The 21,341-nt window shown below is 42.6% G+C and overlaps 1 protein-coding gene across 12 annotated transcripts in view; it reads right to left on the minus strand.

Moving 5' to 3' along the window:
• LYPD6B (LY6/PLAUR domain containing 6B) overlaps positions 1 to 21,341 on the minus strand; it is a 180,127-nt gene that overhangs the window by 129,012 nt on the left and 29,774 nt on the right. For 8 of the 12 annotated variants that reach the window (XM_059394317.1, XM_059394310.1, XM_059394314.1 and 5 more), the window contains one exon: positions 18,744 to 18,817. The exons of the other annotated variants lie outside the window; for them this stretch is intronic. The gene's annotated coding sequence lies outside the window, so the exon portion shown is untranslated. The remainder of the gene's footprint in view (positions 1 to 18,743; positions 18,818 to 21,341) is intronic. 12 annotated transcript variants of the gene reach the window in all.

Raw genomic sequence — 21,341 nt, forward strand, 5'->3', positions numbered from 1 at the left:
TTCATTTCCATCTGCCTGGGGTTGAGGAGGTATTTTTCAGACAATCCTTTGGCTATTTGGTTCAACAAATCTAATTATGATCTTTACATGTACAGTATGTCCTCAAGATTGTATTATGTCCCTGGCATTCTAGAAATGAAGTTACAAAGCTTTTTTCCATTTTTTTCAAATGGGAGCCAGAGTCCAATCTTTCTCAGGTCCAGAGGTCATTTACTTTTAGTGAAATTATATGCTGGTATTAAAATCTTCACAACAAACATTTTAAAAATAAGAAGAAAAAAGAGCTTTATTCTATGTACTATTTACTTATGTGTATTCATTCACACACAGGGACCAAAAATAATTAAATCTGGACCAAAAATTAAGTAGATAATTATTTTCTTATTTGCTGGGAGAAATCTCATCATTATATATGTTTATTTTACCCATTTATTGTTTCACCACTTTATATATCAATTCCATGGTACCAAAGCCATATTCCATTAGATCAGGTACCAACAATAACAACAAAAGTCAAGAAAATTCTTATTCCATTATAATTAGGACAAAGTTGATGCAAAGGAGTCTGAGTAACTGTTAAGAATCACAGATGAGGGGGTCCCTGGGTGGCTTAGTAGGTTAAGTATCTACCTTTGGCTCATGTCATGATACCAGGGATCCAGCCAGGCAGGCATCCTGCTTCCTCTCTCTCTTACCCTCCCCCCCTCCTCCTGCTCTCGTGCACTTGCTATCTCAAATAAAATCTTTAAAAAAAAAAAAAAACAGCCACAAATGAAGCAGAAAATGCATCACCAAACCAGTAGAGCTGGGAGTCAGTGGGAAAAAATAATTTAAAGTGACTGTCATAGATCAGGGGAAAAAAATCATTCACCCACAAGAGCTAAAGAAGTAAAGTGCAGATTCCTAATACATACAAGAAAGCAAAGTCTTGAGGAAAGAGAAAAATCACAAATTCTAAGAGCCACAGATAACAAAATGCGATGTAAGAATACACATGTGGAAAGAGATTAAAGATATCCAGTTCATGTCTAGATAATGAACGGTGAGCCATGTACACCTCAAAATGTCAAATCCAAGGGAAAATACCTAACCTTGATCTTTAAAGAGATGGCCTAAGAGCACTTAGAGAAAAAGTAGAGATTGTCAGAAACCACCAGGGATTGTCCCAGAACGACAGGCAGTATATTACCTTTATTTCCTTCTTGAACACTGGTCCCAGTCTTATTCACAGAAATGCTGATAGGGTATCTTGACACAGTCCATCACAAGATCCCATCTGACCAGGGCGTATTTTTGTTCCAGGCCTCAGCACCAACACACATTACTTCCAATTTCCTATGGCCATCGGGCCTCCTGCCTGTTTAGGGTCAGTTGCATCTGGACCAATGCAGACTACATCAAACATCTGCTAGAGTCTTTGAAGTCAGTTTCCACCACTTGCCTTGCATCCCTCTCTTCTTCAATCTCTGCCAAAATGTAAATTCCCACTTCTGCATTCCAGAACTATTCTCCATCCTTGCTTTCTTTGGTAGCTATCTTCCTCAAAGCTTTCCACTGTACCTTTTGGCACCCCTGTTTCCACATAAAATAGCCCTTTGGCATCCATAAACTCGTATCAGAACACAGTTTCCACCTCTTGACTTAAACTGAAATCTGGCTCTCTCTTAGAGCTGTTACTTATTTCCCCCACTGATGCTAGCTATCCTCTCCCCCGAGTCCTGAGCTATGTGAAGCATTCATTTGACTATAAGGGACAGAACCCCATGATGGCAATGGCCTTTGGAGGTAAGACATTGCATTTCTCTCTCACATGAGAAGTTAACTAGGGGCGGGCTTCACAATGTCAGGAGGAGCCCAGGTTATTTCTTAACTTAACTGTTTTACCACCCTCAGAAGTACTTTCTACCTCATGGAACAGGAGGACTGTCATTTCATAAAAGAACAAGCACATGAGAGTTAGCCAGAAGAGAGAAGACTTCTAAAGAAGCTCTACAACTACATAAGCACCACTCCCACTTATATTCTATTGGTCAGAACTTAATCACATGGTCTTACCTAGTTACAAGGTAGGCTGGGAAATGTAGTCTTAATCTGGGCAGCTATGCTCTCAGCTAAAAATTATGATTGTCAAGGAAGAATAGATACAGGATTTTAACTCACAGTATCTGCCTCATGAATCTCAAATTTCAAGGCCGTTTCCAGACCTGTACACCTGTCTTAGTTTATAAAGATCGCCTAGTCATTTCCACATTGGTTCACGGTCTTCATAACATCCCAAGCCCCAATGTCATCTGAGATGACTTTCACACATACAGACAGCCTACTCAACACCCTAGGATCACAATTATTTGACCTCAATACCAACATTTTCACCCTCCTTCCAGCTCTGCTATCACCTCTAACCATACACTAGACCTTAGCATGATCTTTGACACCTTAACTCAAACCTCCACATCAATCCCAACTTCCAGTCCTTCCAGCTTTCTTACTTTCCTCCTATTCATCACACATTAAAACAGCTAGATCCTAAAAGCTGCACTTTTTTTCCACTCTGACAGGCTTTCTCTCTATCCATCTCTTTCTTTCTTTCCTTCCTGCTCTTATTCCCTCCCAACCTTGCCTCCCTCAACTACTCTGGACACCACACTTGCTCTCATGAACTATCACCCAACTTTCCAAGCAAATCACCATCCTGAACCAATTGTTGCTAAACCAGTGGTCCTCAAAATTGGATTAAAATTGTCACACAGTCTTAAAACTGTCCTTTTATACTACTTTCTCCTGTATCATATTACAACCAATGTCTTCTCTAGGTTTTTATTGCAGAGGTGGCACAATATGTGATTCACAGGAATCACTAGTAAATGGTGGTTGGTTTATGGGTAAAATGATGGAAAGATGATTTGATGACAAGAAGAATACAAAGTGGACTATAGTATACTTAGGTAGATTTGTCCCAGTATGAAACAAAGAATGCCAAGGGAAGCTCATAAAAGGCATAGCTCAAGACAGTCTTACAGCCTGTGGTCTTACAGACCTTACAGCCGGTCTTAGACTTGTCCTGCTAACAACATTAATGAGGCTATAGGTGGTATAATTATTAAAAATACCAAAAACTTGCAACCAAAAAAGAGAAATAAATGTAATATGCCAGAAACAAGATCCAAAGACTTTCAGTAAGACAGATGATGGTCAAAATCAATCTACCATAGATGGACAGTTAGGTACAGTCTTTTAAATCATTTATTCATTTGCTCACTTATTTATCATATAAGGATAAAGCCCTTTATAGGTCCTTCATTTAGATCTGAAACCTCAACTTCACATGATGCAGAGATATAATGGAATCAACACAATGGGGTAAATGAAAATATACAGAAGGCTTTATGTTATTGCAACTGATGTTTGCTTGCTGAATGCAGGTCTTACAGCCTGTGGTCTTACAGACCTTACAGCCGGTCTTATAGTCTTACAAACCCCAGGCTGTGGGTTTCAAAATGTCAACACCGGTCATGTACCAGGCACTTAGTAGAAATCAGTAAATAATTACATGAATAAAGAAATTCTTAGTGTTTTCGTATCAAGTTTTAAAGATTTAACATGCCTTACCTTGCCTTATATAAACAATATCATTGGGTCTCCTGAGTTCTCTCCCCAACGGTCTGAGATAACCTTTGTTAAGAAACAGGATATTCCTTCAAAATAAAAGATTTCTGTAGTAGAACCACATATTTAAGTCTTACATAGAGAATTTTGTTATGTCTGGTTTAATATGAATAATCCTGCATGAAGAGGCTAAGCGTACTGACAGCATTGATAAAGATCATTTCCATTCCTAACATTCTGTGAATACCTCTGACCTCTGGCTTGAGCCAAAACAAAGCAGGTCTAAAATGGAAAGAAGTGATCCAGAAAGACGATTTAGCCACATTATTTAAGTGCACAATGATTTCATTTTGCCATGTAAGTCATTAGGACCCAGTGGTCATTTGGAAATTGAACCACTATCCAAAGGTCAGTCCATTTGCTAAAAAGCCCATACAATTGCATATGAATCTATGTTATGTTAATGCCTTTGGCTAAATTTAAGTTCTTTAAAGGATGGATTCCTGTAGCTCTGAAATATAAAGACTTTTTTCAAGATACACCTGTTATCATTAATTCAACATCTTGTGAGGACACAAAATCCTCACCACAGAAACAACGGGAATTCATGCAACGAGAACCAAAAATTCCCTGACCCCTTCAATAGACAAGTCAAGGCAAAGTCACAGATTGTAGGTTCCCAGAATAGGTAATCTCCATTCCTATCACACACTGTTGAGTACATTTTGTAGAGGAAGAAAGAGGTAGACTAGGAGCACAAAGGGACTACTACTCTGGAGTAAGACCGGAAAAAGGAAGGAGAGAGGAAGCACCAGATTTTAAATTTAGCACTTTGTGATACCTTGAAGCTCGTGGCCCCACGACTGCTCATTTTCTGAGGCTCTTTTCCCCTCCCAGGGCAGGGAGGAAAGGAGTGCCATGTGTGGAGGGGAGCGCTTCCAAGAAAGCCCACTATTCACAAACCCAAACCAACCATCTTTCTCCTTGCCTTTCTATCAGCAAGTGAGGAGACTCCTTCCCATTTTCTAGATTCAGCTGCCTTTGACTTTATAGTCAAATATGTAAATATGTAAATATGGGCAGGCTGTTTTACATCGGGTAAGTGTTTATGTGTATGCGAGTGGAGACATATAGTCTAGAAACATTTCATTTTGGAAGGAAAAAAAAATGGGCTGCATTGCACTCTGGTTGGAACCCTTGAGCTAAGGTGCATCCATGCATGCACTGAAACAGCCCAGGCACTGCCCCTGAGAACAGCTTCCTGGCCAAGTCCTGGATTTTGATAGAGTTGTTTTTAATGGACCTTTGTCCCGCTGCCTGCAGTAAGAGAGAGGCATGAGAGCCTAACTTCCTCGTTGGCGGGGGGATCCCAGTCTTCACTGGTGAGCCTTGTGAACAGAGCTACCTTCCTGTCCTCTCCCACAAGGCACTCTTCATTTTTCTTCCTGGACAAAAAAAAATAAATAAAAATGGAAATAGGCTAATAAAATGCTTCTAATCAGGGACGCCTGGGTGGCTCAGTTGGTTAAGCAGCTGCCTTCGGCTCAGGTCATGATCCCGGCGTCCTGGGATCGAGTCCCACATCGGGCTCCTTGCTCCACGGGGAGCCTGCTTCTCCCTCTGACTCTGCCTGCCACTCTGTCTGCCTGTGCTCGCTCTCGCTCTCTCTCTCTGACTAAATAAATTTAAAAAAAAAAAAAAAATGCTTCTAATCAGAAAAGACTTAAGTCACCTTAACACAGAAGTTACCAGATAGAATCCTCATTCTCCTCTTTGCTTCGCTTTGGCAATTCTCAGCATCAAAGCTCTTCTTAGGTTCCACAATTTTACAACTGCCCTGAACAAAGCTGATCCTTAAAGAGAACTAACTCCCCACACACATACACAGCCCAGTGCTAGCACACTCAAAACATCCCGGTTTCTAAGCCAGGTGCCTAGAGTTAACAAGCTATTTGAAAGGGCTCCACTTTTTTACAAGCAGAATTTGTCATTTAGCAAAACGTGTGTCCTTCAACATGCAGGATTACCAGAGTATCAAAAAGAACCACAGCCATAATTGCTTACAATGTATTAGATATTTTTTTTAAAAAATCACAAATCTATACTGATACTCACAAAAAGGGTGAATGAGGAAAATTGTTTAAAGAAGGCCAGCAGCGGGGCGCCTGGGTGGCTCAGTGGGTTAAAGCCTCTGCCTTCAGCTAAGGTTGTGATTGATCCCGGGGTCCTGGGATTGAGCCCGGCATCACATTGGGCTCTCTGTCAGCAGGGAGCCTGCTTCTCTTCCTCTTTCTCTGCCTGCCTCTCTGCCTACTTGTGATCTCTGTCAAAAAAAAAAAAAAAATCTTAAAAAAAAAAAAAAAAAAAAAAAGAAGGCCAGCAGCTCATTGTGGAAGCACTGAAAGAATTACAAAACCCCCATTTTGCAACACCAGTGTAATAGCTTGAGGCAGGGATCAAAGGAAGCTCAAAAACTTGGTTGAAAAGCTGTTAGGAAAGAAGATATTGGGGCGCCTGGGTGGCTCAGTGGGTTAAGCCGCTGCCTTCGGCTCAGGTCATGATCTCAGGGTCCTGGGATCGAGTCCCGCATCGGGCTCTCTGCTCAGCAGGGAGCCTGCTTCCTTCTCTCTCTCTCTCTCTGCCTGCCTCTCAGTGTACTTGTGATGTCTCTCTGTCAAATAAATAAATAAAATCTTTAAAAAAAAAAAAAAAAGAAGATATTTGCACTCTGCCAAAAACCACCCCACAAATTCTTACTAATTGCAAAGGAAAAAATGTACTTTTGCGGTAGAAAGATCTGGCAGTTCCACATCAGTAATACCGTGACAGTAGGACATTCAGCAGTAGGCAACTCACAGCATCACCCACCACAGGGTTTGGGCAAAATGTCTCCTATAGTCCAAATGTTTGTGTCCCCAAAATTCCTACACTGAAATCCTAACTCTTAGGGTGTTAGCTATTAGGAGGTAGAGACTTTGGGATGAGATTAGGTCAGGAGGGTGGAGCTAATCCCATGAACAAATTAGTGCCTTGTTGAAAAAAAAAAAAAAAGGCTCCACAGAGCTCCCTAACTCCTTCCAGCTTGTGAAGCTACAATGACAAGTCTGCAGACCAGAAGGAACCCTTACCCAGCCATGCTGGCTCTCTGACCCTGGACTTCCAGCCTCCAGACACGGGAGAAATAAACTCCTGTCTATAAAGCCACCCAGTCGAGGAGCACGTGGGTGGCTCAGTGGGTTAAGCCTCTGCCTTCGGCTAGGTCATGGTCTTAGGGTCCTGGGATCGAGCCCTGTATTGGGCTCTCTGCTCAGCAGATAGCCTGCTTCCCCCTCTTTCTCTGCCTACTTGTGATCTCTCTCTCTCTCTCTGTGTCAAATAAATAAATAAAATCTTAAAAAAAAAAAAAAAAGTCACCCAGTCGATGGAATTTTTGTTTTAACAGCCTGAATGGACCAAGATAATGTTTCACCTGAATTTATTCCCATTTCTAGACTTAACTTCCAGTTTTAAGGAAATACAAAAGATAGAACACATACATAACACATGAGGAAACAATCAAGAAACCCATAAAGTATGCAAGACATATTCCAAAACAACTAGCCTAGACTCTCCAAAAAGTTAAAGAAGTTGATGTGCAGGATGTTCTAAGAGAGACAAAGGAGACATCTCAAATGCAATGAATGAACCTTGATTAGATCCTACCGTTAAAACAACAACAACAAAAAACCTCTAAGACATTTTTGAATAGGCAGGGAAATTTGAAAAGCATAATAAAACAGTCACTGTTAATTTGCTTAGGTGTAGTATCATATTCAGGTAATGAAGGGAAAAGGTCCTTCCTCTTAGAAGATGCTTTCTGAAATATTTAGGGATGAAGTGCTCTGATGTCTGAAACGTGAGAGAAGCAGGAGCAGATAGAAAAAATGCTGTTGCTGGGTGTGGCGTAGTGGCATGGCCTAGGGAAGCTATTTCTTTTTGTCCTAACAGCTCTGCTGTGATGCCCCACCCAGCAAGCTGTGCTACTTTTTTCCCATTCAAGGATACTCTGTCCAGAGTCTCCAGACTCTAGCTGGGAGATAGGGCTGTCTGCCTCTGCTCCATGTGCGGGCATCTGGTTTCCTTCATGGACGGCACACCCAGGAGCACCCAAGCAAGGAGAGAGAAAGCTGTTCCACACCCTGGATTCCTTATTTCCTACAGGCAATGAGGTAGAAAGGGAGGCCTGAATTATGGCCTTGCCCAGCCAGGTTCCGCTGACTAGCTCTTCCAGCAGTAATTATTAACCACACAGTGGAGTCCAGCCACCCTGGGCCTTTGGCTGGCACAAGAAAAATCCCAAATAATTTCCAGCAATAAAGATAACCACAGTTCTTGACTACTTACTATGCACCAGACATTGCGTCTGACATGTACCACAGTGTATGGAATTCCAGATGTGATCAATCTTCCGCAAATCGTTATATACTACAATCAACTACTGACTGAAACACTCCTTGTAAGCCAAGGCTCAAAACTAATTTGTGATATTATTCACATTCAAGGAAGGGAGAGTCAGTTATCTTTGCTTTAAAAAAAAAAAAAGGTAATTGGTACTGGGGGCAGAAGGAGGTTCACCCTTTCTCCCCTGAAAACCATTAATGCAAATCACCCCTCAAATTCTTGCCTGTTTAGGCATCCATAATCATTTATCATCAGAAAGAATGTACTACAATTAAAATCCCAGCTTGCTTCCTGATGTTCACCATAGCAATCAGAGCAAGAGAAGCAAAGATCTCATACTTCACCGAGCTGTTCCTTCAGGCCATGGCAAATCTAGCCACTTGCCACTGCTCACGGCTCTTCCCACATTAGTGGCAGAACATTCAGAAGACTTTAAGGAGATGTTTCTGTCCTTAAAGTTACTGCAGAAAGTTACTAAGAGGGTAAAATTAAGTTTCAAATATGCCATGGGGATATAATAAAGAGGAAAAAAGACCTTCAAACCCCAAGGAAGCTAGGCAGGCGTCCGAATCTTGAAGGGCAGCAGCTGAATTACATGAACACGTACCCAAAAAGCACAGCAAACCATCCAGCAAGTGACTGCTGCGCTTACATCCGTGGTCCCTATGTAGAAGACAGTAACTTCCTCCCAATAGGAAAACTACACCGGAATATCATACAGTGATTGGAACTGAAGAGTAGCAGAATATGCCACCCCAAAAGATGACCACAGGCGTTCGGGACTTGCCACCAACGTGGGTCACTTAGGGAGCAGGGATCGAACAGCTTGAGCTGGAGGCACTTGAGAAACAGCAAACGCAGGGAGAGGCCATCTCTGAACTCCCCAATCTGCCTAAAGACATAAGTAGCTCCTCCATAAGTAGCTCAATTATCATAAATATCCTCCCAGGAGTTTCATCAACCCGGGAAGACAGACTCTTGTCACAGGAAAGACAACGGAAAGTCAACACCACATCCAGACTTTGTCACAAATGTCCTACTTCTCTTCTGTTCTTCTAAGGGCCCTTTATTTCGGCTTTCCTAAAAATCATTTGCTCTTCCCTAGGAGCCCTACATCCCACTCGTATTTCCCTGAGAAGATGGTATTTAATTCTGAATTCTAAACTGCCTCAAGGAATTACTTTTCTTTCAGTGTCTCTCATGTATATGTAAGGTATACATGTGAATAAACTACTGTTCTTCTCGTTACTCTTTTTTTTTTTTAAAGATTTTATTTATTGATTTGACAGAGAGACACAGTGAGAGAGGGAACACAAGCAGGGGGAGTGGGGGAGGGAGAAGCAGGCTTCCTGCTGAGCAGGGAACTCGATGTGAGGCTGGATCCCAAAACCCCAGGATCATGCCATGAGCTGTAGGCAGATTCCTAACAACTGAGCCACCCAGGCGCCCTGTTACTCTGTCTTTTATTTTAAAAGTTCTCAGTCAAGAACTCAGAAGAGTAAGAGAAAAACTCTATTTCCTCCCCCTGTAAAATAAATGGTCATCCCCAGAGGCCACAACATGGCTAAATCTCATATAATGTTGACCAAAATAAGCCAAGCACTGAAAAAGTACATACTGTGACTATACAAAGTAAGTACTTTATTTAAATTTTTTTTTAAGATTTTATTTATTTATTTGACAGACAGAGATCACAAGCAGGCAGAGAGGCAGGCAGAGAGAGGAAGGGAAGCAGGCTCCCTGCCAAGCAGAGAGCCTGATGCGGGGCTCGATCCCAGGACCCTGAGATCATGACCTGAGCCGAAGGCAGAGGCTTTAACCCACTGAGCCACCCAGGTGCCCCTATTTAAATATTTTTAAGTTAAATATATTTCCAAGTACGTAGATATATAAATAAAATTCAAACCAAGTGAGAATAACTAATGCTGTTAGAATTTAAAATAGTAGTTATTTTTGGAAAGAGGACGAGGGAGTAGGAAGGGGTACAGTGGGCAGGGAGTGTCTTGGCTCGATGGTAATACAGGGATGTTCAGTGTGTGAACATTCACTGAACTGCACTCTTCTCTGTGCACGCAGGTTATACTTCAATAAAAAGTTTCATTAAAAAAATATGAAGACAGGGCACCTGGGTGGCTCAGTGGGTTAAAGCCGCTGCCTTCGGCTCGGGTCATGGTCTCAGGGTCCTGGGATCGAGTCCCACATCGGGCTCTCTGCTCAGCGGGAAGCCTGCTTCCTCCTCTCTCTCTCTCTCTCTCTCTCTCTGCCTGTCTCTCCATCTACTTGTGATCTCTCTCTGTCAAATAAATAAATAAAATCTTAAAAAAAAAAATATGAAGACAAAACCACAATGCAGGATCACCTCACACTTGTTAAAAAGGCTATTATAAAAAGGACAAGAAATAACAAGTGTTGGCAAGGATGCAGAGAAAAGGGAACCCTTGTGCCATCCTGAGAAGGTAAATTGGTGCAGCCACTATGGAAAACAGTATGGAGGTTCCTCAAAAGATTAAAAATGTAACTACCATATGACCCAGCAAATCCACTGCTGAGTATTTATCCAAAGAAAATGAAAACAGGAACTCAAAATGATATATACCATCCCATGTTCATTGCAGTATTATTTACAATGGCCAAGACAGAAAAACAACCTCAGCGTCCATCAACAGGTGAATGGGCAAATAAAATACGGTATATATTTTTCATATAACAATATTATTCAGCCATAAAAAAGAATGAAATCGTGCCATTTGCAACAACATGGATTGACCTTTAGGGCATTATGCTAAGTGAAACCAGTCAAACAAAAACCGTATCATGACTTCATTTATATGTGGAATTTAAAAAACAAAAAACCAAGTTCACGGATACACAGAACAGATTTGTGGCTGTCAGAAGCAGGGGATGGGTGGTGGGGAAAATGAATGAAGGGAGTTAAAAGGTACAAACATCCAGTTATAAAATATACAAGTCATGGAGATGTGATATATAGCACGATGACTTTAAAAGTTTCTACCACAAGGGAAAAAATGTTGTAACTATATGTAGTGAATATTAATTAGACTTGTGATCATTTTGCAATCTATATGAATATCAAACCATTCTGTTGCCCATTTAAACCTAATATAATGTTGGGACGTCTGGGTGGCTCAGTTGATTAAGCGGCTGCCTTCAGCTCAGGCCATGATCCCAGTGGCGTGGGATCGAGTCCCACATCGGGTTCCTTGCCCAGCAGGGAGCCTGCTTCTCCCTCTGCCTCTGCTGCCACTCTGTCTGCCCATGCTTGTTCACTCTTTCTCCCTCTCTCTCTGACAAATAAATAAATAAAATCTTTAAAAAAAAAAAAAAACTAATATAATGTCATAGGTCAAGGAGATCTCAAAAAAATGTAAAAAATAGGAAGACAATGGAATCTTCCCTTCACCGAGAGATAGGACTTCTGTAACACCTCCCCACCCCTCCCCCACCCCAAGAGACTGTGGTAATAGTCGTCCACTTAAAGCAAGTGAGAGCTCAGGGCACCAAGGAGTCAACATCACAGTCTGTATGTAAAGTGAAATTGGACCCAGTCCCTGCAATAGCCGTACAAATAACTCCACAGGCATTAGCAAGATTCGCTGGTGGGGGGGTGGGGGTAATTACAGAGGCCTTTGATCCTCTATTACATCTTCTATCTGGGATCTCAAAGAAGCCAGTGAACAAACAAGGCCCAGCAGCAGTCAGCAGAGGCAGCCATGTCTTCGTCTGTCTATAGTAGCAGACCTGGATCCTGCACCTTGGCCTGGTGGCCGCTGAACTCAGGAAGAGACTGGAGGTTACTAATGTCCTGATAGAAAAACATTCTGATTAAATCAAGACTCCACGAATGTTCATTTCAGTCTGGTCTTTTTAGATAGGAGCCTAGTCAGACAGCAAATGTATGTGTCCCAGGTTGGCATTTCTCCTAAGACACTGGATTCTAAAAAAGGAAGAACTGAGAACTTGAGAGAAAGGACACAGCCTGCTACTTCAGACCTCCTGATCCTATATGAACTCCTTGCATCATGTTACGGGGTGTATGGTGTCGCCCCTCTCCACCCTCCCTCCACCGCAAAATTTGTATGTTGAAGTCCTAACACCCAGTACTTCAGAATGTGACCTTATTTGGAAATAGAGTCCTTCTAGATGGGACTAGTTAAAATGAAATTATTCTGGATTAGGGTGGGTCCTATTCCGACATGACTGGCATCCCTATAAAAAGGGAAAGTTTAGGCACAGACGCATAGACACACACACACCACAGAGGACCTCGTGTGAAGACTGGAATTACACTACCACAGGAAGTACCAAAGCTGGGAAAGAGACCTGGAACAGATCCAAGTGCCTTCAAAGGGAACAGGGGCCTATGGACACCAACATCTCAAACTTCCAGCCTCCCAGTTGGGAGCAGACACATTTCCGTTGTTTAAGCCACTTGGCTGTGTGAGTTTGTGATGACAGCCCTACTAAATGAATCCATCTCCTCAGCCCAGCAGGCCTGGCCATGTCAGGTAACAGGGCAGTTCTAGTTTTATCTTGGAGAAAAAATAAGTGCAGAGAAATAAATGGATGGCTTTAAGACACAAAGCCCTCACTAGAATTCAGAAACCAAGAAAAAAATATCTGCTGCAAAAAGTTGTGAGAAGTCAAAGCATGAAAGAAATGACAAAATCTCCATCCCTAGGAGCTGCTAGCTCCTCTGAGATGGCTTAGGATGGTTCTGTCTAAAAGGTGGCTAGTTTGTCCTCAAGAGTGTCTCTGCATCCTACAAATCTCAGCCACCTCTAGCATACCTTCCCCCCCAGACTCCTAATTCCCATTGCAGGAATGAATTACTTTTCAAAGGCCTAAATCTACTAAAAGGAATGTAGCTACTGAAAATGAGGCAAGGGGAAAAAAGAATATGAATAGAAATGGCATTTTAATAACTAATAACACTTTAAAGAAGGCTAGTTCTGACTCACTTCTGAACGTAATATGGAAGTCATCTACAATCTCTTCCAAAAACATCCGTCTAGCGAAAAGTTTGCATGATATTGTCCATTTCAAGTGTGGCCATAGAAAATAAAAATGAGCCTCTCCAAGCAGTCAGTGTTAGGGGTGGGTTTTATGAATTGATCTCTGGTATGTGCCAGCTATGGCCAAAGTCCAAATTGTAGCAAACATCAATAGTATCTGGATTAAATTTAGTATTTGCTACAACAATATGCTTAGAGTTAAATTTTATGAAATGGCAATCTACTCATGGAACAAATAATGAGCACCTGTAAATGCCAGTCCAGAGCTGACAATCAGACCCAGGCATGGATGAAATGAGCCTAGCCTTAACCTCACAGAGCTCAGCATGCAGTGCACAAAGTGAAGTTCGAAGGTACCCCACTAGTGGTAATACTTCCTGGTCTTCAAAGGTGAAAATTTAGTAACAACTAGCTTAGAAATTTCTATTTGCTCTTCTGAATTTTAAAACTAGCTGACTCCCAGGACTACCCTTGAAATGAGTACCAAAGGCTCTAGGCTCCTCTCCGGTATAATGCATAGGAGTATTGCCCTCCATGTGTGTGCCAGCCTTGGAAGCAGACCGGTCGATAGCTTGAGAAGACCAAGGTCATCAATTTAATCCCCAAAAAGGACCACGGTAACTTCCACATTTCAAATCATTGGTTTACAGAAAGGAACTGTGGCCTCCAACACACAGAGAGAGGATAGGGGAAAAGTGTTTCACGAATAGAGAGGGAAACAGAGGCCAATACAAATGAAGATCTGGTTACAGCAGGAAACAGGCCTCTATCCAGGCATCATGGCACCTGGTGTGGGGGCTGGAAGTGCCTGGGGAGAGCAGACTCCCCCCTCTGTCTGGGATTCCCTCAATCCTCCCAGTATGCTCTTTTGGCCCGACACAGTGTTATTGACATTTTCCAGCCAGCCCACCAGGCAAACTAGCAGTGTTCCCAGTCACATTCGTGTGAATTCTAGAATTTACCTTTCCTATTTAGGGAGGATGGAGCAGTTCAGAAGCAGCCTCTCAAACCAACAGCAGCGGTTTGCTTCAGGGAACAACAGCTCCATGTCAGCCCCAGGCTACCCCTGTGGGACTTGAGGCCCATCCAACTCCCCTTCTTCCTCAGGGACACCAGATCACTTTTGGCAAATGACAAGCTGAAAGGTACAGGCCAGAGTGATTAACACCAGTTCTCCATTGTTAAATTTACAATTTATCCACTAAAAAGATACCTAGCACTTGAAGAAAGGACAAAAACCTTAAAAGTCACTCCCTTCAAATCACTTAAAAACAGCCCTTTGAAGAGTTACTCCAGCAGACACCACTTCTTATTATAGATCACATGGTCTTTAAAAAAAAAAAAATCAAAGTGTTACAGAAATAAAATGGTTTCCTAATACAAAGGGATTTTTTTTTTTAGAGTTAATCAATTATGTCCAGATGGTTCTTTAAGCCACTCTAGAAACCCAAGCCCTCACCTTCCCCGGCTGCTGGGGAGTTGCCCCACTCTCCAGAGCTTTCTGCAGACCATCCCTAGGGGCAGCTGATGCTCCCGGTGCATATTGTTTCAAGATTGCAAGGGACTTCCTGGGAATTAAAGATGAGCTGTCAAGGCCTTCTGTGGCCTTTAGCAGGACACCAGTCACTAACCTGGCCATAACTATTCCTTCCAGCCAGCGGCCTGGCGATCTATAGCCAGAGGCACAGGTTGTTCTCTCCACAAATTACAAATGCCTGCAGCACATATATGGGGGTTGAGGAGGGCTGCAAACTATGCACAGCCTGAGTTAGTAATGTTCTCACTTCTCCCTTTTAAGGGTTTCTTCGTCCTCCCTACATAAGTAACTTCAACCCCAGTATATTATAAGCTTAGGCTACCTTTAAGGTATTCACAAAAATGCCTTGAACACCTCAGATTTTAAATGATAACATCTTCCACTGAATAAGGATACTCAAGTTTTCTGTTCATTTTCTACTCTTGGTCTTTTTTTTTTTTTTTTTATTTAAGTTTTGGTTTTTGGGGGGGGGGGGGCACCTGCGTGGCTCAGTCAGTTAAGTGGCCAATTCTTGATTCCAGCTCAGGTCATGGTCTCAGGGTCCTGGGATCAAGGTCTGAATTAGGCCCCGCACCCAGCATGGAGTCTGCCTAAGGATTCTTTCTTCCTCTCCCTCCTGCTCTGCCCCTCCACTACGCACAGGCACATGCATATGTGCGCTTTTAAACTCGTTCCCTAAATAAATCTTTAAAAAATAAAATTAGAGTGAGGATTTTTTATTCTACTTTTGCAGGTAGTACATCCTTAATATAGTATATTTATTAGATCCAGAACAGTCTTTAAAAAAATTCCCATCTCACAATCAGCATTGCTTCCTATCTTTTCCACCCAATCCTTATCCTGGTTTATACTTAATATAGATCATAAATATTACAGCAGCTATAAAAGGTCCATCCTATGGATGTAGAATTTACTTATCCCTCCCCTTTTGTTAATTAACTCACTTTCCATTTTTATTATAAATCTCACGTTAAAGAACATCTTTATGCCAAAGACTTTTTTTTTTTTTAATTTCAGACATTCCTTGAAAATAGATTTATAGAGTTAGAATTTGGCCTGGTAATTATCCAAATGAGCAAATAATTTTAAAGTTGTCAATAATGGACTACCAAAAGGGGTCTCACGCATTGCAGGGTTAAATCCTGACATTATACTTTCCCATATTCAGGGATATTCATTTACTTTCCCAAATTCCCATTTCCTAGAATCCCTTCGTCTCCTGGACTTGCCCCTCTTTTCGGCCTCCTGCTTCCTTATGCAAAACTGGCCCCAACCCTAGGCTTATCTGTCTCACCTAGAAGAGGGTCAGGCTTTGTTCTTACTTGCTTTTGTTTCTGCCCATTTTCACTCCTCCTCTAACTCTGCCACAATACTCCCCAAAATGTATCTCATTAGCAATGAATACATATAGAATACAGGTATATCTCACCTGCTTTTTAGAATGTAAATCCTTTAGTGATTAGAAATATTTAATTATAAAAGATATAGTCTTGTGATAATTTCTAATTTCCTTCTTGTGAATTTTTTTCTCAAGTTCCTAGTCACACTCAGTCATAGTCAAATTGCACTAATTTACAAGTTCATCCATTATTTCAATAATTTCTGCCCTCTATTTCCCCATTCACAAAGAGCAAACAAGTTTACTTCTTTCCTCTGTCAAAAGTTTGACAACTTTTTAAAATTTGTCTTTCTTCAGAATCCCATAAACTATTTAACTCCACCACACTGAAATTAACACAAACATACACTTAATGGCTCAGATGCTCAGAAACATTGAAATGTAATCAAATGTACATAAACACTGCAAAACACAATATAAAAACCACAGCCAGAAACATACATATGCATCAAAACACAAGTTGTCAACCTAAACCTGACTGGCTGTTTCTAGGTTTTTCTGTCACCTGTTTAATACTACCTTACTCGGGACCTACAGCCCTGTAAGGAAATTCCAGCAAATGTCCAAGATTTAAGAACAATTCATGGGGAAATGAGAGAAAGGGAGAGAAAGATTTTCAATTTCACAATCAAAATCACTAAGCTTATAGACCACCTAAATCTATGCTGCAAATTAAGAAGAGATCACCATCATTTAACTCTAGCAACAATTGTGAAGAATAACGTGGGGAGAGCTCTACTAAGACCATCTCTCCCTCTCTCCATTTCACTTGGACCTCAGTCACTCTGCCACCTGAGGCCAATGGTATGAAAAGGATACACAGCAGTGGTTTCTCAAACGTCCACGTGCCTCTGAATCTCCTGTGATCTATGGAAGGCTAATTCTGCTTTGGGGGCTGGGGGTAGCAGCTCCTGAGAGAGCATTCCAGCAAGCTCCCAGGGGCTAGTTGCTGCTGCTAGTCTGAGGACCACACTCTGGGAAGACTTCAGCATCTGGGAGTTTTGTCATCACAAAAGTTCCCAAAATGCAGCTATAAATGATTAACTCCCTTTGTTTTTATGAAAGGCAAAGTTCTTAAGAAAAAACAAGGTGTCTTTTCTTTGGAAGCTTAAACCCTGATAGATTCTGAAATACATCAGAAACTGGGAACATGGGCTGCCTTGAGGAAGAATCTGGCCAACTGGAGGAGAGGAGCTGGAGAATGTTTTCCAACTTTTAAATGTTGAACCGGGTGAGTGAATTACCTATTTAGAAAACAAATAGTATTTCAAAATTTTAAGGCATTTCATAGGATATTCTGGAAGTTCAATAAACGTTAAATCAAATTAATCTCTTCCCAGGAAATTAAGTGGGAGGCCCAGGAGACCACCTACCTTAAATAAGTTAGCATCTTTCTTCAAAGAGGGAATATCCCTTAGTTCAACCAGCTTCTAGGACAATGCCAATACTACATTTTTATTATAACAATATTTTTCAACCCAATTACTCTTCTCCAGCACTGGAAGGGCCCCATAGCATACAGTGATTCATAGTAGATTCAAAAAAGCTATGTGCACCCTAGTAACTCGGGTCCCACTGCTGGGAACAGGGAGCAAAGGCAGAGAACTTCCGATCACCTCAATCCCTGGCCTGTAAATTTGAGAATCGGGTCTATTCGCACTATCTTTGTTCCTACGAACATCATTCAAGTTGGCGTTTTAGATCTTTCTAGAAGAAACTGCAGCTGAAATCAGAAACCATAGGCAGGAAAGGGAGGGAATGTGTGTACCAGTGTGTGTATGCTCCTGGGCGTGTCCTCACAGGAGTGACCCCACGGCTGACCTTTAGAATAAACATTAACTCCAACGTCTGTTCTCATCTTAACCCACAAGGACTCTGTCTGCGCCCGCACCCTCCCAGGCAGGGGCTCTGCAGAAAACACATTCTTCTGTAACCTGGTCACGACTCGGCTCTAGGACGCTCTGAAAGTGCCGGTAGCATTTGCAACTTCTAAACTGATATTCATCCATACACCCTTGAATGCTTGTCTGGGCTCTATTTTTTACCGCATCAACATAAAGCAGATGATCCCGCATTCTGCTGAGGCTTCCTTCCCTTGATGGCTCGCTTCCGCCCTCCTTCTCCACCCACACAGCTGTCACCCCGTGGGGATCTTCATCCCCCCCAACTCCAGAGCCCCATCTTCTCGCTTTCAGGTCTAGCCTGTGCTTAGAATGGACCGGCTCAGCTGCGTGGGAGCAAGGTGAATGGTCAGAGACAGACAAGCCCATGTCCCGGCTCAGCCTCAAGGAGGAAGCCAACAGCCCAGCAGATGTGTCTGCAGAACCAGAGTCAACCATGCCTAACTCCAGTCTCCACGTCTGTTAGTTGACAAGGCAATGGTAGGGAGAGAACCAAGAAACACTGGAGTAAAGGAGGCTACAGCAGCACAGTAGCTCTTCCTAACCCTCTACAGAGCCCCCCAAGAGCCACAGATACAGCCCAGAACCAGCACTAACTCCCAGCAACACAGGCGTGGGCCTGGCGGGGAAGATGTCGAGAACCAGGCACAGAGCTGGACCCCGCCAAGAGGACTGCGTTTCCAGCAGAAACGTCTATGCCAAGCAGGAAATGTAAGACACTCAGAATTACGGGCCAAAAATACATCGTGAGGGTTGTGGTGGGAGTGCCGTTCAGCTCACGTGGGTGTTCTCACCCAGGGCTCGAGCTCACGTGGCTGGTTTCTTACCTGCCAGTTGGTGGGTGTGAGGGCCTCTGCCCACGTCAGCAATGGATCAGGAACAGAGAGCCACCGAGCTGGGCCTGCCGGTTAAAAGCAAGAGGAGCTAAGCTGCATAGGGCTGGAGAAACTACTAACAGCTGCCAAAGGGCCATTCCCCTCACTCCCAAGTCTGATGAGCCCCTTCCACATCACAGCCCTAGCAATGGTAACTAGGCAGGCATTGCACCTAAAGCCATCACCCAGACCATTCCCCCCGTTTGTTCCTCTCTAGCCACTCTGAAGTGCCTTGAACAAGGCAGATGAGTCGCCAGTCTAGGACCTTTGTTCCCTCTGCCTAGAAGGGTCTTACCGTAGGTGCCTTACAGCTCTCTTCACTCAAATGCCTGTTAGCCTTCCCAGACCCCCTATTTAAAATTACAAATCCCCTCTACCAGCACCTCAGCACTCTTTCCTTTTCTTGTTTTTTGTTTTTTGTTTTTAAGATTTTATTTATTTATTTGAAGAGAGAGAGAGAGAGATCACAAGTGGGCAGGGAGGCAGGCAGAGGTGGGGGGGAGCAGGCTCCCCCTTGTGCAGAGAGCCCAATATGGGGCTCAATCTCAGGACCCTGAGATCATGACCTGAGCTGAAGGCAGAGGCTTAACCACTGAGCCACCCAGGCACCCTTATTTTTTTTTTTAAGGGAGAATTGTGGGGAGAGGGAGAGAGAGAATGTTAAGCAGGACCCACATCCAACATAGAGCCCAGTCCCACAAACCTGAGATCATGACCTGAGCCGAAATCAAGAGTCAGACGCCCAACCGACTGAGCCCCCCAGGGGCCCCCTCTTTATTCTTCTTCCAAGCACTTATCACACTGATGTTTCGTACACTTTACTGACATATTGTTTATTGTCTCCTTCACCAGAAACATGTGTGCTGAGAGTCTAGGAAGACTTAAAGAACTTTCAAGAGAGAAAAGTGGTTATTACAAGCCAAAACCACACATGACCATTATGTCCCCTTCCTCACTTTACTCAGCCATTCCCAATTGTTAGATGTAGACTGAGAAACGTCCGTCTTCAAGTTCTCCTTCACCTGTTTCTGCTTCCTTGGTATCCTCTTTCTCCAAGCTCCCATATCACTGTCTATTTATGCAAAACTTTAATCCAAAAGCACCTGCCTCACTGGGCGACTGGGGAATGAGATGAGTGAGTTCAGGGTTAGAAAAGCTCCAGGACAGCACTAGGCGCTGTTACTTACCCAGTAAATCATAACCATTATCATCATCTAGCATACGTATCGTGTCAAATATACGGACCGAAGTCTTATTTCTACAGCTACATGGTAAGTAAACTGAGGGCAAAGATTTCATTCTGTATTTTGAAATCCCCCAGAGTACTTAACCTGGTTTTTAACAACTGTTTGTCAACTGGTTGAAACGAAGGATTTCCACTTTTAAAGATTTGCTTGAAACCCCTCCGAATCTCTATTTAAACAGTGATTCTGATCCTCTCCCTCCTCCAGGACTGACCGGGTAGGTAAACACAGCAAATCCTTGAAAATGGCATGTTTAATAGGAACTTTGCCATTGCATGAATAGCAGAGCCAAAATACGGGGCACCTGGGTGGCTCAGTGGGTTAAAGCAGAGCCAAAATACTATATGAAAGATCAAACAAATATTGACTCAAAAGAATTTTCCCCAAGGCAACTGTTATAGTCTTATCTTGAATAGAATGTTTGCAGTTAATTAAGTATTGCTGTGCTCTCAGCAAAATCCTAGGCAGACCCTGCCAGACTGAGTTTTACTTCCCATCATCTTATCACTATTTACAAGTCCCTCTCCTCACACCCCCTCACCTAGCACTACTGCCAATGCTGTATGTGGGATTAAATGATAAGTAAATCATACACCTTTTATCCGTGGACAAAAGATAATGGAATTTCAGTCCCAAAGATTCCATTAACCCATCTCACAGCAAATACACTCTGTCTTTAGCCTCCCAGAAATCCATCAGGCTGCATCTATTACTACCTGTGGACGTCTTAAGAAATGTACGAAATAGACCAGTGTAGAGATGGGGCATTCACTGGTTTCATGGAACATGCCTGTCTACAGCAAATATGAGAGTTCACCAACCCTGAAGCCTGCCAGCAACCATGAGCTTCAAAATTCACCTCAGAATCATACTGTTATGTGAGGGGAGTGGACTGATTGCTAGCTTACACTGGGCTGTCTAAAATGTGGAGGAGGTCAGTTATGACGGGTAGAAGCCAACAAAAATCATTCACAAAACTTCTTCCTTCCCTACAGCCTAATTTATCAAGTGCTTTATGTGATGACATCATAATTCCTCAATGGGACAGGCACCATTCTAAGCACCGGGAATACAGAGGAAATAAACCCTACCGTGCCCTCAGGGAAGTGATATGAGAGAGAAAGAGAGAGAGAAAGGGGAGGTCAACAATAAGTAAAAAGTATACAGTTCGTCTGTGAACTACAATGGGTTTGAACTTCTTGGGTCCACTTACATGTGGATTGTTCTCAATACAGTACAGTACTATACAGGTATTTTCTCTTGTGATTTTCTTGACCTTTTCTCTAGCTTACTTGACTGTAAGAAT

This window comes from Mustela nigripes, chromosome 3 (assembly GCF_022355385.1).
Source record: "Mustela nigripes isolate SB6536 chromosome 3, MUSNIG.SB6536, whole genome shotgun sequence".
Taxonomy (NCBI): Eukaryota; Metazoa; Chordata; class Mammalia; order Carnivora; family Mustelidae; genus Mustela; species Mustela nigripes.